Source organism: Telopea speciosissima, chromosome 1 (genome assembly GCF_018873765.1).
Source record: "Telopea speciosissima isolate NSW1024214 ecotype Mountain lineage chromosome 1, Tspe_v1, whole genome shotgun sequence".
In the NCBI taxonomy this organism is placed as follows: Eukaryota; Viridiplantae; Streptophyta; class Magnoliopsida; order Proteales; family Proteaceae; genus Telopea; species Telopea speciosissima.
This window is the reverse complement of record NC_057916.1, coordinates 3229150-3240306: the sequence shown is the minus strand read 5'-3', so window position 1 is coordinate 3240306 and position 11157 is coordinate 3229150. Positions and strand designations below refer to the sequence as shown.

At 39.0% G+C, this 11157-nt stretch overlaps 1 non-coding gene and 1 pseudogene across 1 annotated transcript; both read right to left on the bottom strand.

Annotated features, from left to right (window-relative positions):
• Window positions 1–3391: 3391 nt before the first annotated feature.
• LOC122643866 lies at window positions 3392–4381 on the bottom strand (annotated as a pseudogene).
• Window positions 4382–9386: 5005 nt separating this feature from the next.
• On the bottom strand, window positions 9387–9504 carry LOC122649304. Its single transcript, XR_006331266.1, has one exon. It is a non-coding gene; the product is annotated as a U5 spliceosomal RNA (small nuclear RNA).
• Between the last annotated feature and the right edge of the window lie 1653 nt (window positions 9505–11157).

Below are 11157 nucleotides of genomic sequence, written 5' to 3'. Positions count from 1 at the left end.
ACATGACTAAGTTTGCATTAACATGTTTGTTCTACCCAAAAAATAAAAAAAAAAACAAAAAAAAAACAACATTGTATCCACTACTTGTTACTCAGTCACATTGGCTGAAAGCCTTACAAGTCGTCTTAAAATCGATATTTCACACAACAGACAAGGTTGTATAGTTAATGATATTTTGAGTAACTAAATTGGTCTTTAATTAATAACAATTAATCTAATCTAATAAAAAAGTTCGTATACCATGACTTTTATATCATCCACATCCTAGCATTTAACTATGCTAGTGTCCTTTTCGAATATGCAGGCATTCTTGACGTACCTTATCCTCATCTCAAAATCATAAAATTAGAATATTCGTTTTTTAAATTCTCATTCAAAGCGGTCATAGTTCCTATCACTTAGGTTAGCCCATATTTTGTACCATAGTTAACACACACCCTACATTGTGAGCTATGGTTATATCATCCACATCCTAGCATTTAATTATGATAGTGTTCTTTTCGAATATGCAGACATTCTTGACTTACCTTATCCTCATCTCAAAATCATAAAATTAGAGAATTCGTTTTTAAAATTCTCATTCAAAGAGGCCATAGTTTTTGTCACTTAGGTTATCCCATATTTTGTACCACAGTTAACACACACCCTACATTGTGAGCTATGATTATATCATCCACATCCTAACATTTAACCATGCTAGTGTCCTTTTCAAATTTGCAGGCATTCTTGACTTACCTTATCCTCATCTCAAAATCATAAAATTAGAGAATTCGTTTTTTAAATTCTCATTCAAAGCGGCCATAGTTCCTATCACTTAGGTTAGCCCATATTTTGTACCACAGTTAACACACACCCTACATTGTGAGCTATGATTATATCATCCACATCCTAGCATTTAACTATGCTAGTGTCTTTTTCAAATTTGCAGGCACTCTTGACTTGACTTACCTTATCCTCATCTCAAAATCATAAAATTAGAGAATTCGTTTTTTTTTAAATTCTCATTCAAAGTGGCCATAGTTCCTATCACTTAGGTTAGCCCGTATTTTGTACCACAGTTAACACACACCCTACATTGTGAGCTATGGTTATATCATCCACATCCTAGCATTTAATTATGCTAGTGTTCTTTTCGAATATGCAGACATTCTTGACTTACCTTATCCTCATCTCAAAATCATAAAATTAGAGAATTTGTTTTTTAAATTCTCATTCAAAGCGGCCATAGTTCCTATCACTTAGGTTAGCCCATATTTTGTACCACAGTTAACACACACCCTACATTGTGAGCTATGATTATATCATCCACATCCTAGCATTTAACTATGCTAGTGTCCTTTTCAAATTTGCAGGCATTCTTGACTTACCTTATCCTCATCTCAAAATCATAAAATTAGAGAATTCGTTTTTTAAATTCTCATTCAAAGCGGCCATAGTTCCTATCACTTAGGTTAGCCCATATTTTGTACCACAGTTAACACACACCCTACATTGTGAGCTATGATTGATTAAGAATTCATAATTCATAATCCTTCTATTGTGGTGATCGCTACTTTCTCATATAATCAGGATAGCCAAAACATAGGTAGGATATCCATCATATGACTTATGTCTAGGGGTGTCAACCAGTCGGGCTCGGTCGGGTTCGATTTGGCTTAGCCGGGTCTCACATTGCTTAAAGCTTGCATCGCGACCGCTCGTTTAACTATTCGGGTCTGACCTGGTCGGGCTCGATCGGGCTAGAACGGGCTTGGGGCTATAATCAGTTAATATAATTGGGCCTTAAACGGTGCAAAATTGGGTTATGTGCTTGTTTACATATAAACGGGCTTTAAACGGTGCAGTCCATTAAAATTGAATATTTTAATTTTACAAAGAGGTGTACTATCTTACCACCTCCTTCCTGTTTTTTTTTTTTTCCCCACTAAAATTGAATATTCCAACCGTTCGAACATGACCAATTCATTAGGAATAGGTTGAAATAGTGCAACTCGTGCTGGCCCATGTTCCATGATATAAATTTAAACTAAAAAAAATATCATAAAAATATACCCAATACATCAGGTTGGATGTATATTCAAACAGGTTTTAGTCGGGCGGGCTCGATCGATTCTGTCAGGCTAGGCCTAAAATTTGCATAGAAATAGTTTATTCAATTGTGGGATTGGATAAAAAAGGCAGCGGGAATGAAAAGAACATTTGCAGTCCAATGTTGCAGTTTTTTTTCTTCTGTATTTTACGTACGGGAGAGGGCTAGGCACACCATCCGTGTGCCATACCAATGGGGGATGGGACGAAGCATCATAAAGGATGATCAAGGGGTTAGTTCAAAGGAGAAAAAAAAAGAGATAGAAATTGAGGGTGTTGGCTTCGTTTGGTTGCAAGGGGAATTAAAAGAAAGGGAAGTGAAATTTCCATATCTAAAAAAGAAACTTTTGTAATCATTATATCCCATTTGACTATATCACTAATTCCAAATCATTTCATATTTGGTTATGAAATTTCACTTTACTTTGCATCAAATTCCTTTTGTTTTAAATTGTAAAATAAAAATTACATGTAAAATGTATCATTACTAAATATGGTTATAAATTTATGTAGGTTATACAATCATATGAGATAATGATTATAAAAATTTCTTTTTTAGGTAAGAAAATTTCACTTCCCTTCCCTTTAATTCCCCTTGCAACCAAACGTAGTTTTTATGTATATGATATTTTTAAAAAGTTTTAGAAAATTGATCATAAAAAAAAAAAAGGAAATGCTACAATAGGTTTACTCCATTATAATCCCATTTTTTTCTTGAAAAAAAGGCTAGGCATACCACCATTATACTGCAAGTTAGGGCCCGATGTGCATATCTCTGTCTTCCTTCCATTCGAAATGACCCTCTTGCCCTCCTATATGATGCCCCATCTAGCTTACTCTACGCAGGGGATAGTAAAAGGATAATTATGACACCATATTTGTTTTACCATGGGTGGAGGAAAACTTTTGCCATTTAATGATTTTTTTTTATTTTTTACCTATATATTCTGAGGAGAAAAGTTCTCTATGGCGGGAGTGTATCTCCTACGTCCAGACATAGAAGGGGTGAAATGACCGTTCATCCCTCATGAAAGGTGGAAATTCCATACCCATGATACCAACACGCAAACTCTCATTGATCCCATGCGTGCATAGGAGCCATGCATCCCCCACAAACAACGCCCACCCATATTTTGAAAAGGATAATAAGCTCTAAACTCAAATAAACGAGGAAAAATAAAACAAAAAACAACAAACATCATACTTCCCATTAATTATACACCATGTCAACATGTGACCTAATTCATTGACCGAATCTATCACCACTTCATCAGTCAATTGGAACAATTGGTCTAGAATCCTACTACATGACCATTACCCCACGAAGCCGGCTGGTACTACTATCCAGGTTTAGCTTCTTGGCAATCTTATTACAACAATGGGGCTTAACAAGAATAAGGAAACACGGACATACACTTACACTCTCACTCTCACAATCAAAAAGGCATACCAAGGGGAATAATCTTATTTGAAAATAGTATATTCCTGCCATGGTACCAATAACAGAACATAGAAGGAAAACGAAAGCATTCACAGGCTTCTTCACATCCTCTGCCTTTGAACCCAATTGTTGTAGAGGAGAATCTCCTGGCATCGATTTCACTCTTGTTACTGAGCATCCAATGACTAGCCCATGTCGACGGACTCCACGAAACCATTTTGGACCAACCCTTTTGATTTGAATATCTTTGAATCCACCTCTTTCCATCCATTCCATATACTCTTCCTCCTTTGGGAAGAGCATACACAAATCTACAATGAAACCAGTCAACAAAAAGGTTGGATACGCAGGGCCAATCATACATGCCTTTCCACCAGGTTTCAAAACCCTAAATGCTTCAGTGACCCCACCTACGCTGTGGGTCAGGCCAGTATTCGATACTTCCTGCTGACACATATCTATCAGCATAATTAGTTGGGAAGGGAAGATCTTCAGCATCACCTTCAATTATTGTGCAGTGCTTCAATGCTTCCTTCTGCTTTGCCTTGCCAAGCTGGTGAGGGGATTGGTCGAGAATGGTAATTAACATTCTTGGCATCTACATGCTTAACAACACCACAAGTAGTGAACCTAGTTCCACCTCCAACGTCTACCACTATTAGGTTCCGGTCATGGAGGCCTAAAGGCTCTAGGGCTTCTTCCCTCATATCTTCGGTATAGTGTGGAGGGTTTCCAATGGTGTCATAGAATATGGAGATGACGCTATAGAACCAAAACGCCTCTTTCTTGTGTTTAAGAGACCTCCATTGAGAAGCCATGAGTTGATAGAGGAAAGAAGGAAACCCTAAAAGAATGGGATGAGAATACTTGAAACCCACAACCATTTATATAGTACTACTTAGAGATGCACATGCATCAACACAGATCTTCTACGATGCGCTGCCCTGTCCTCCCTGTGTTGCGCAGACACAGGTCACGCGCAATGATCGCCTTAACGCCTACTCGGACAAGGCACTCGGACAGGTGTAAGACGATCAATGCGCACCGCCTTGTGTCTGCGCAGCATGGCAGGACGGGCAGCCCGCGCTGTAAAAGATCTGGATCCTACATGCATTGGAATTGCATATCATGCGTTGCTCTTACAGTCAAGGAGATGAGTTTTCAAGATTTGCCATTTTAATCAAACTTTTTGGTCTGGGCCAGCTACAACCAACAAGAGGGAGAAGACTGCCATTTCGTAAGATAAACTTTGGGATATGTCATTTTCAAGGAAAAATAAAAACTGTTTGGCTGATTCCCTGACAAGAAAGGCACAACCCGTAAAGTGTAAGATGGTGTGACCCATTTTCGATCCATGGCTCTGGGATGTTTGTAACCATGAGCATTCACATTATCCTTAATAAATGCTTTTACAAAAAAAAAAAAAATCTTTCACTTACAACAGAAAGAAAACAGCAACAATAAGGATCATCAGTATTATACATAAAATAAACATGATTTTAGGGATTGGTAGTGGATCAGTGGAATCGCCCAATCCGGATCGACATTGGAAGTCTCCGATCCTGATTCTGGTTCATCCCTTATCCTTGCATGGGTATATGGATGATGGCTAAAATGTTTTAAAAATATGGCATTTTTAAAAAATAAAAATAGGGGTAAATCTATCTGGCCCAGAACGATGTAGTGCGATTGGACATAGTATTGTCCAAGACCGATCCAATATCCGATACAGATTCCTAAAACCATGTAGACAAGTCTTTTCTCATTATTTTCCTCCATAACATTCCTTCGTACGACCGGCACCACAAAGGACAATAAGCCACACTTCAAATTTCTTGGTGGTCAAGAGACCTGAAGACTTTACCCTTAAAAAAGACCCAAAAAAAAAAAAAAAAAAAGTCAAGTGCCATCATGCGGCTGGGGCACCACCCATGTGTGCATAGTGGGGCCTACTGTACACACATGGCTGTGCCCAAGCCGTATGATGTGCATTTGACCGTCCTCAGTACTGGGGGCGATAATTTTCCAAAGACAAGCATGGCCAATAAGAGAAACCAATATCAATAATTTTGACGCCGGTCTCTAGCATGCAAATTAGAACTATATACCTTTAGAGATACCTTGTCAATAGGTTAACTATACTGTCACTCTTTGTGTAAGAAAATTTTGACGAGTTAGATTGTTCTTGTGGTGATCCTTCGTGGGATTAGTAGCTTATTTATGCCATGTGGGAGGGTGATGTGACTTGTTTACGTGAGCGGAAAATCTTCATGTACGTGAACAACTCACAGCCATTCATATGGAATTCAATCTATGAGAATATTTCATCTGAGCGACTGTGAATCGTTCGCGTACACTCACATACGTGAAGATTCACTAGACCCCTTATTTATGCAATGTTTCCAACACAGTGAAGGTGAAGAACAAGTCCCGACAGTGAAGAACAAGTACCCCATTCCCTACTAATAATATGGATTGATTAAGTGTCAAATTTCAAATGCAAAATCAATTACATACCACCTCTTCTTATATTGGTGTTGCATTTTGCATTCTTGGATAATAAAAACAAATTTATTTTTTTTTTACGCCAAGGGTTGGGAATCGTAGCATTTTGCATTCTTGGATAATAAAAACAAATTTATTTTTTTTTTACGCCAAGGGTTGGGAATCGTACTCAGAACCTTCAGCTTCCTTAGATCTCAAAAACAATTGTTTTTAGGGTTTTTTACAATTATCATCCCAAAATCTTTCATATTTATTATTACCCCTCAAAAAAAATAACTTTGAAACAACTGTTACCCTCGATCCCCGGCCTGTTGCATACTAATAACTAACTGGCCCCCACCGTTACAAACCCGTAACGGAGGAGGTTAGTCATGACAGTGTGCCGTTGTCACAAATTTTTTAAGACCAAAATGCCCTTTTTTGAGTGGTAATTATAAAAAACTCCCACCCCATCACCGTCCCTCTCCTCCTCCTCCTCCTCCGTCTTCTCCTTCTTCTTCTTCCTCCTCCTCTGCAACCCCAACCGCCCCGATCGATGACGCCATCCACATTCAAAAAGAAAAATGGAAGAAATAATACAGAATGCTTGCTTGCCTTTTTAATAGCAAAAGTGGGTTTCTGCAACATGGAGAAAAGCAATAAAGGAACAATGAAAAGAGAAATAGGCCTCAAAAACCCCATCGCTAGCTTCTCTGCAGCTTTGCTTTGCTTTGCTTCCTCTGTTAGAAGAGTAAAATGAAATTCCTCTTTCCCCTGTTTTTAAAAGCTCTGATCAGAAGAAGCTCCCTATTCCTTTGGGATGGAAAATCTTTTCAATAACGGAAAGTAGTGGGGGAATTGTTCTATTCAAAGCAGCAATCATCGAGTCTTCTATAATTTTTTAATTATCACCATTATAAAGGGCAATTTAAGAAAGATAAATAAATGTTCCTCTTCTCATCCCCTGTTTCAACTTAACGAATTGGTTTTTCTCTTCAATCAATGCAGAGCATTCCAGTGTTGTTTCAGTCTTTCCAAACAGAGGAAGACAATTGCATACGACAAGGTCATGGGATTTTCTTGGATTAGAGAAAAATGGTGTAGTTAAATCTGGATCGATCTGGGAAAAGGACAGATTTGGGGAAGATACAATTATTGCGAACCTTGACACTGGTAAGTTCTTCATTTATTTATCTTCTTAATTCTTATCGTCTTCTTTCATAATCTCTGAATCATTTAAACAAAAAAATTACAGTTGAAGAAGTCGGATTCGAAGGCCAACCCAATCTCTATCATCTTCCAATCTCTCTTCAATTTTTCGATTTGCAGAAGAAATTACAAAGGGATTGATGGGTGATTATAGGGTTTGATTTTAGGGTTCATCTTCCCCAAAATCATGCATACTGGTTTTAGGGATTGATGGGTGATTATAGGCTGTACGTCAGGTGGTGATGGCGTCATCGATCGGGGCAGTTGGGGTTGCAGAGGAGGAAGAAGAAGGAGGAGAAGGAGAAGGAGAAGGGACGGTGATGGGGTGGGAGTTTTTTACAATTACCACCCCAAAAAGGGCATTTTGATCTTAAAAAATCTGTGACAACGGTACACTGTCACGATTAACCCCTTTCATTACGGGTCAATAACGGTGGGAATCAATTAATTATTAGTATGCAACAGGAGAAGGTAACAGTTGTTTCAAAGTTTTTTAGGGAATAATAGTAAATATGAAAGATTTTGAGATGGTAATTGTAAAAATCATCCAAGAATACAAAACCATGCCTTCCCTCAAGTTTCCATCATAACAAATAGGGTATTTTACAATTACTATCCTAAAAACTTTGATATCTACTATTACCCCTCAAAAAACTTTCAAACAACTATTACCCTCTCCTGTTGTATACTAATAACTAATTGGTCTCCATCGTTACATTTCTGGAGATGATTAGTCGTGACAGTGTGCCGTTGTCACGGATTTTTTAGGACCAAAATGCCTTTTTGAGGTGGTAATTGTAAAAAAAAAAAACCACCCCATCACCGTCCCTTCTCCTCCTCCTCCTTCAAACTCAAAGGTGCAAAATTTTCCTCCCCCGTTCCATCCACCCAGTGAGGTGCAATGGCCGACAAGAAATTGATGGTGATGAACTGGGATGGGTTGGGAGACGATGACGACCAATTCTTCGAGTCCGTCGATCGGATGTCCACCGTCATGGCAATGGACATGGCCTCTTCTGGTTCCGATGACGACGAGGACGAAGTCTACGACGACAACCGCATGTCCTTTGCGTCATGTATTTCAGCTCCACCGGAGGAATTCCGCGGCTTCACCATCACAGCGGCACCCAGCAGAAGAATCTCCAATATGTCTGAAGACTACGATATCTGGATGGCCGAACCAGGTTCCACCAAGGAGCGCCGCAAGAAGCTTCTGCAAGGCATGGGTTTGGCCCACGCCGCCTCTATAAAACTCGGCGTATCTCTAACCAAGGTCGCAACCACAGAAATAGAACAACAAGAACAAAAGCAAAAGCAATTAGAACCTTCACCTTCTCCTTTGGCTCGTACATTGATTGCTCGATCAAGATCAGATGGAAATGTGGCATCTTCCTTCATGATTGCCCAGCAAAGAATGGAGGATCTTCATGGTATTTCATCGAAGCATCGATCGTCTTCTCCGAACCAATTCCGGGTTTTCGTCGTCAAGAGACCGCAAGTCGCAGTTACAGTGCCCTAACTCTGTTAATCTTTCTCTTGATCGATGTGGAAGACGTGCAGATGCATCGCTGTCATCTAGGACATTTAATGGGAAAGGTAGCAAGTCTTTTGTGATAAAGAATCTGGACACCGGAAAGGAATTCATTGTCAATGAATTTGATGATGAGGGTATGTGGAACAGAGTCAGTGATCTTCAAACAGGGAAGCAATTGAGCAGAGAGGAATTCGATAAGAGTCTGGGGTTTTCAGAAGAGTCGAAGGAGGAAGAGGATCAGAAGGGACGGGGTTTTCAGAAGAGTCGAAGGAGGAAGAGGATCAGAAGGGACGGTGATGGGGTGGGTTTTTTTTTTACAATTGCCATCCCAAAAGGGCATATTAGATCTAAAAAATCCGTGACAACGACACACTGTCACGATTAACTCTCTCCGTTACGAAAATATAACGGTGGCATAACGGTGGGGGTCAGTTGGTTATTAGTATGCAACAAGGAAGGGTAATACTTGTTTGAAAATTTTTAAGGGGATAATAATAGATATCAAAGTTTCTGAAATGATACTTGTAAAAAACCCTAACAAATATTGATGCCATAACTACGCCATAACTTGAATGAGCATTTCATCAAACACGTTTAAGAACTAAACAGGTCACAACTATGGAATTATAGGGTCTCAATCAAAGAGAGACCCTTCAAAAATTGGCGTATGCCGCTGTTAGGTGGCGAGCACACGGTATTCTTTAGTAAAAGGCGAAAGAATAGTTCGCTCTGAGCTCTCCACACGGCTGCGTGACTTTACAACCCTACGAGCGCCTGACTATATAGAGCACTCTCACCATTTAACTCTCCATTTCCAAAACGATGTGGGACTAAATACCCTAAATCCATCTTAATTAACTATAGAAAGAGGAGCACGTGGCTCTGTATACTTTCTTAACAGGTTGTGCTGGGAAATTGCCAAGTCAGGATCCTTCATGGTGATATTTTCAAATGCCTTTGAACATGAAAAGGCACATTGTTTTTTTATCCAAATTGGGTCGAGTTTGGCCAGGTTCTAGCTCAATTTGAAGGGGATACTATTCACCGAGGCGCAAGAATGGGTATTGGAAGAGTATTTTGGAATATACTAAAACCCCTATGAGGAGTTTGTAAACCCTAGGATGGTGGGTGAACAACCTTCTATAGGTGGAGAAAAACTTTATCCTAAATTCATTAATTTTTTCACTCAAATTTTGCCAGTTTCAACTTTAAAGTATTGTGAGTTGATTACTCAAAATTAGGGAAAATTACAAAGTTACTCAAAATAGGATTTGTACGGGTAGAGAGGGAGGGAAAACAGGGGTGGAGGTGGGGTTGCAGAAGAAGAAAGAAGAAGATGAAGGAAAGGTGTGTTCGTGTTCAAAGAAGAAGATGATTAGGGGTAAAAATGTAAATAAATAATATGCAGATGTGGAAGATACATTGTTTTGGGTAGTTTTGAAATAGACATTTTTCAATTGAGGAAGCCCATTTTCGCATGGTGGTGGTTGCTAATACAATAGAGCGCTAGCCTAAGTCCAAAGAGAGGTCATTGTTGACTCCCCCCCATCAGGGATAAAGATCATTTACAAACCCCACCCCACCCCCTCCACAGCCCCCATCCACCCTTTGGCCGCTCTTCCTTGAGTTGGGACGCTCTCCTCTAGTGGCCTACGGGCCATTGGTAAAAAACATTGAATAGGTACTTTAATGAAATCAAACCTAATTTTAAATAATTTTATAATTTTCCCAAATGTTTTTTTGTTTTTTTAGGAATAAATCCCAAGGTTTTTTCACCGTAGCTGTTGGAATGTCATAATAACCTACTCTTATATTTACGACAACATGAATAAGGATACCATTTAGAAGTGGTTTTTTTTTTTTTTGGAAAAGGAAAGCTTTATATTAAATAAAAGAACAGAGATGGAAAGAGAGAAGGAACAAAACAGAAGGCCAACACAGCAGACCCTCACTAAAACCCAAGGAGACCTCTTAATTACATTTTAGACGAGCATATCTACATCCCTTGAGATCCCTAACCATACAAGTTTGGATCTTAGAGGGCAAAGACTCAAAAGTGAATTCCACCCTGCCAATAAATGACTTCAACTTGAAGTGGTTTGATGCACCAACAATGTCCAAAGTTATTCCAGGGACAATAAATACTTTTGTACAGTGTAGGGGTGTCAATTTGGGACCCGAACTATTAAAATCATCTCGGACCTGCTAAAATCGGAATCAAACCATGCCATTAAAGGATGGGTTTTGGGATCGATTATTAAATGGGGTGGGATGGTTCTGGGAGTTGGTTTTGAGACTAATTACAAAATGAGATTGTTTTAAGACGGGTTTTCCAATAGTTCGAAAACCGAAAGACCCGTTTAAGATACATTTTTACCACCAAAAAAAAAATTGTCGATAA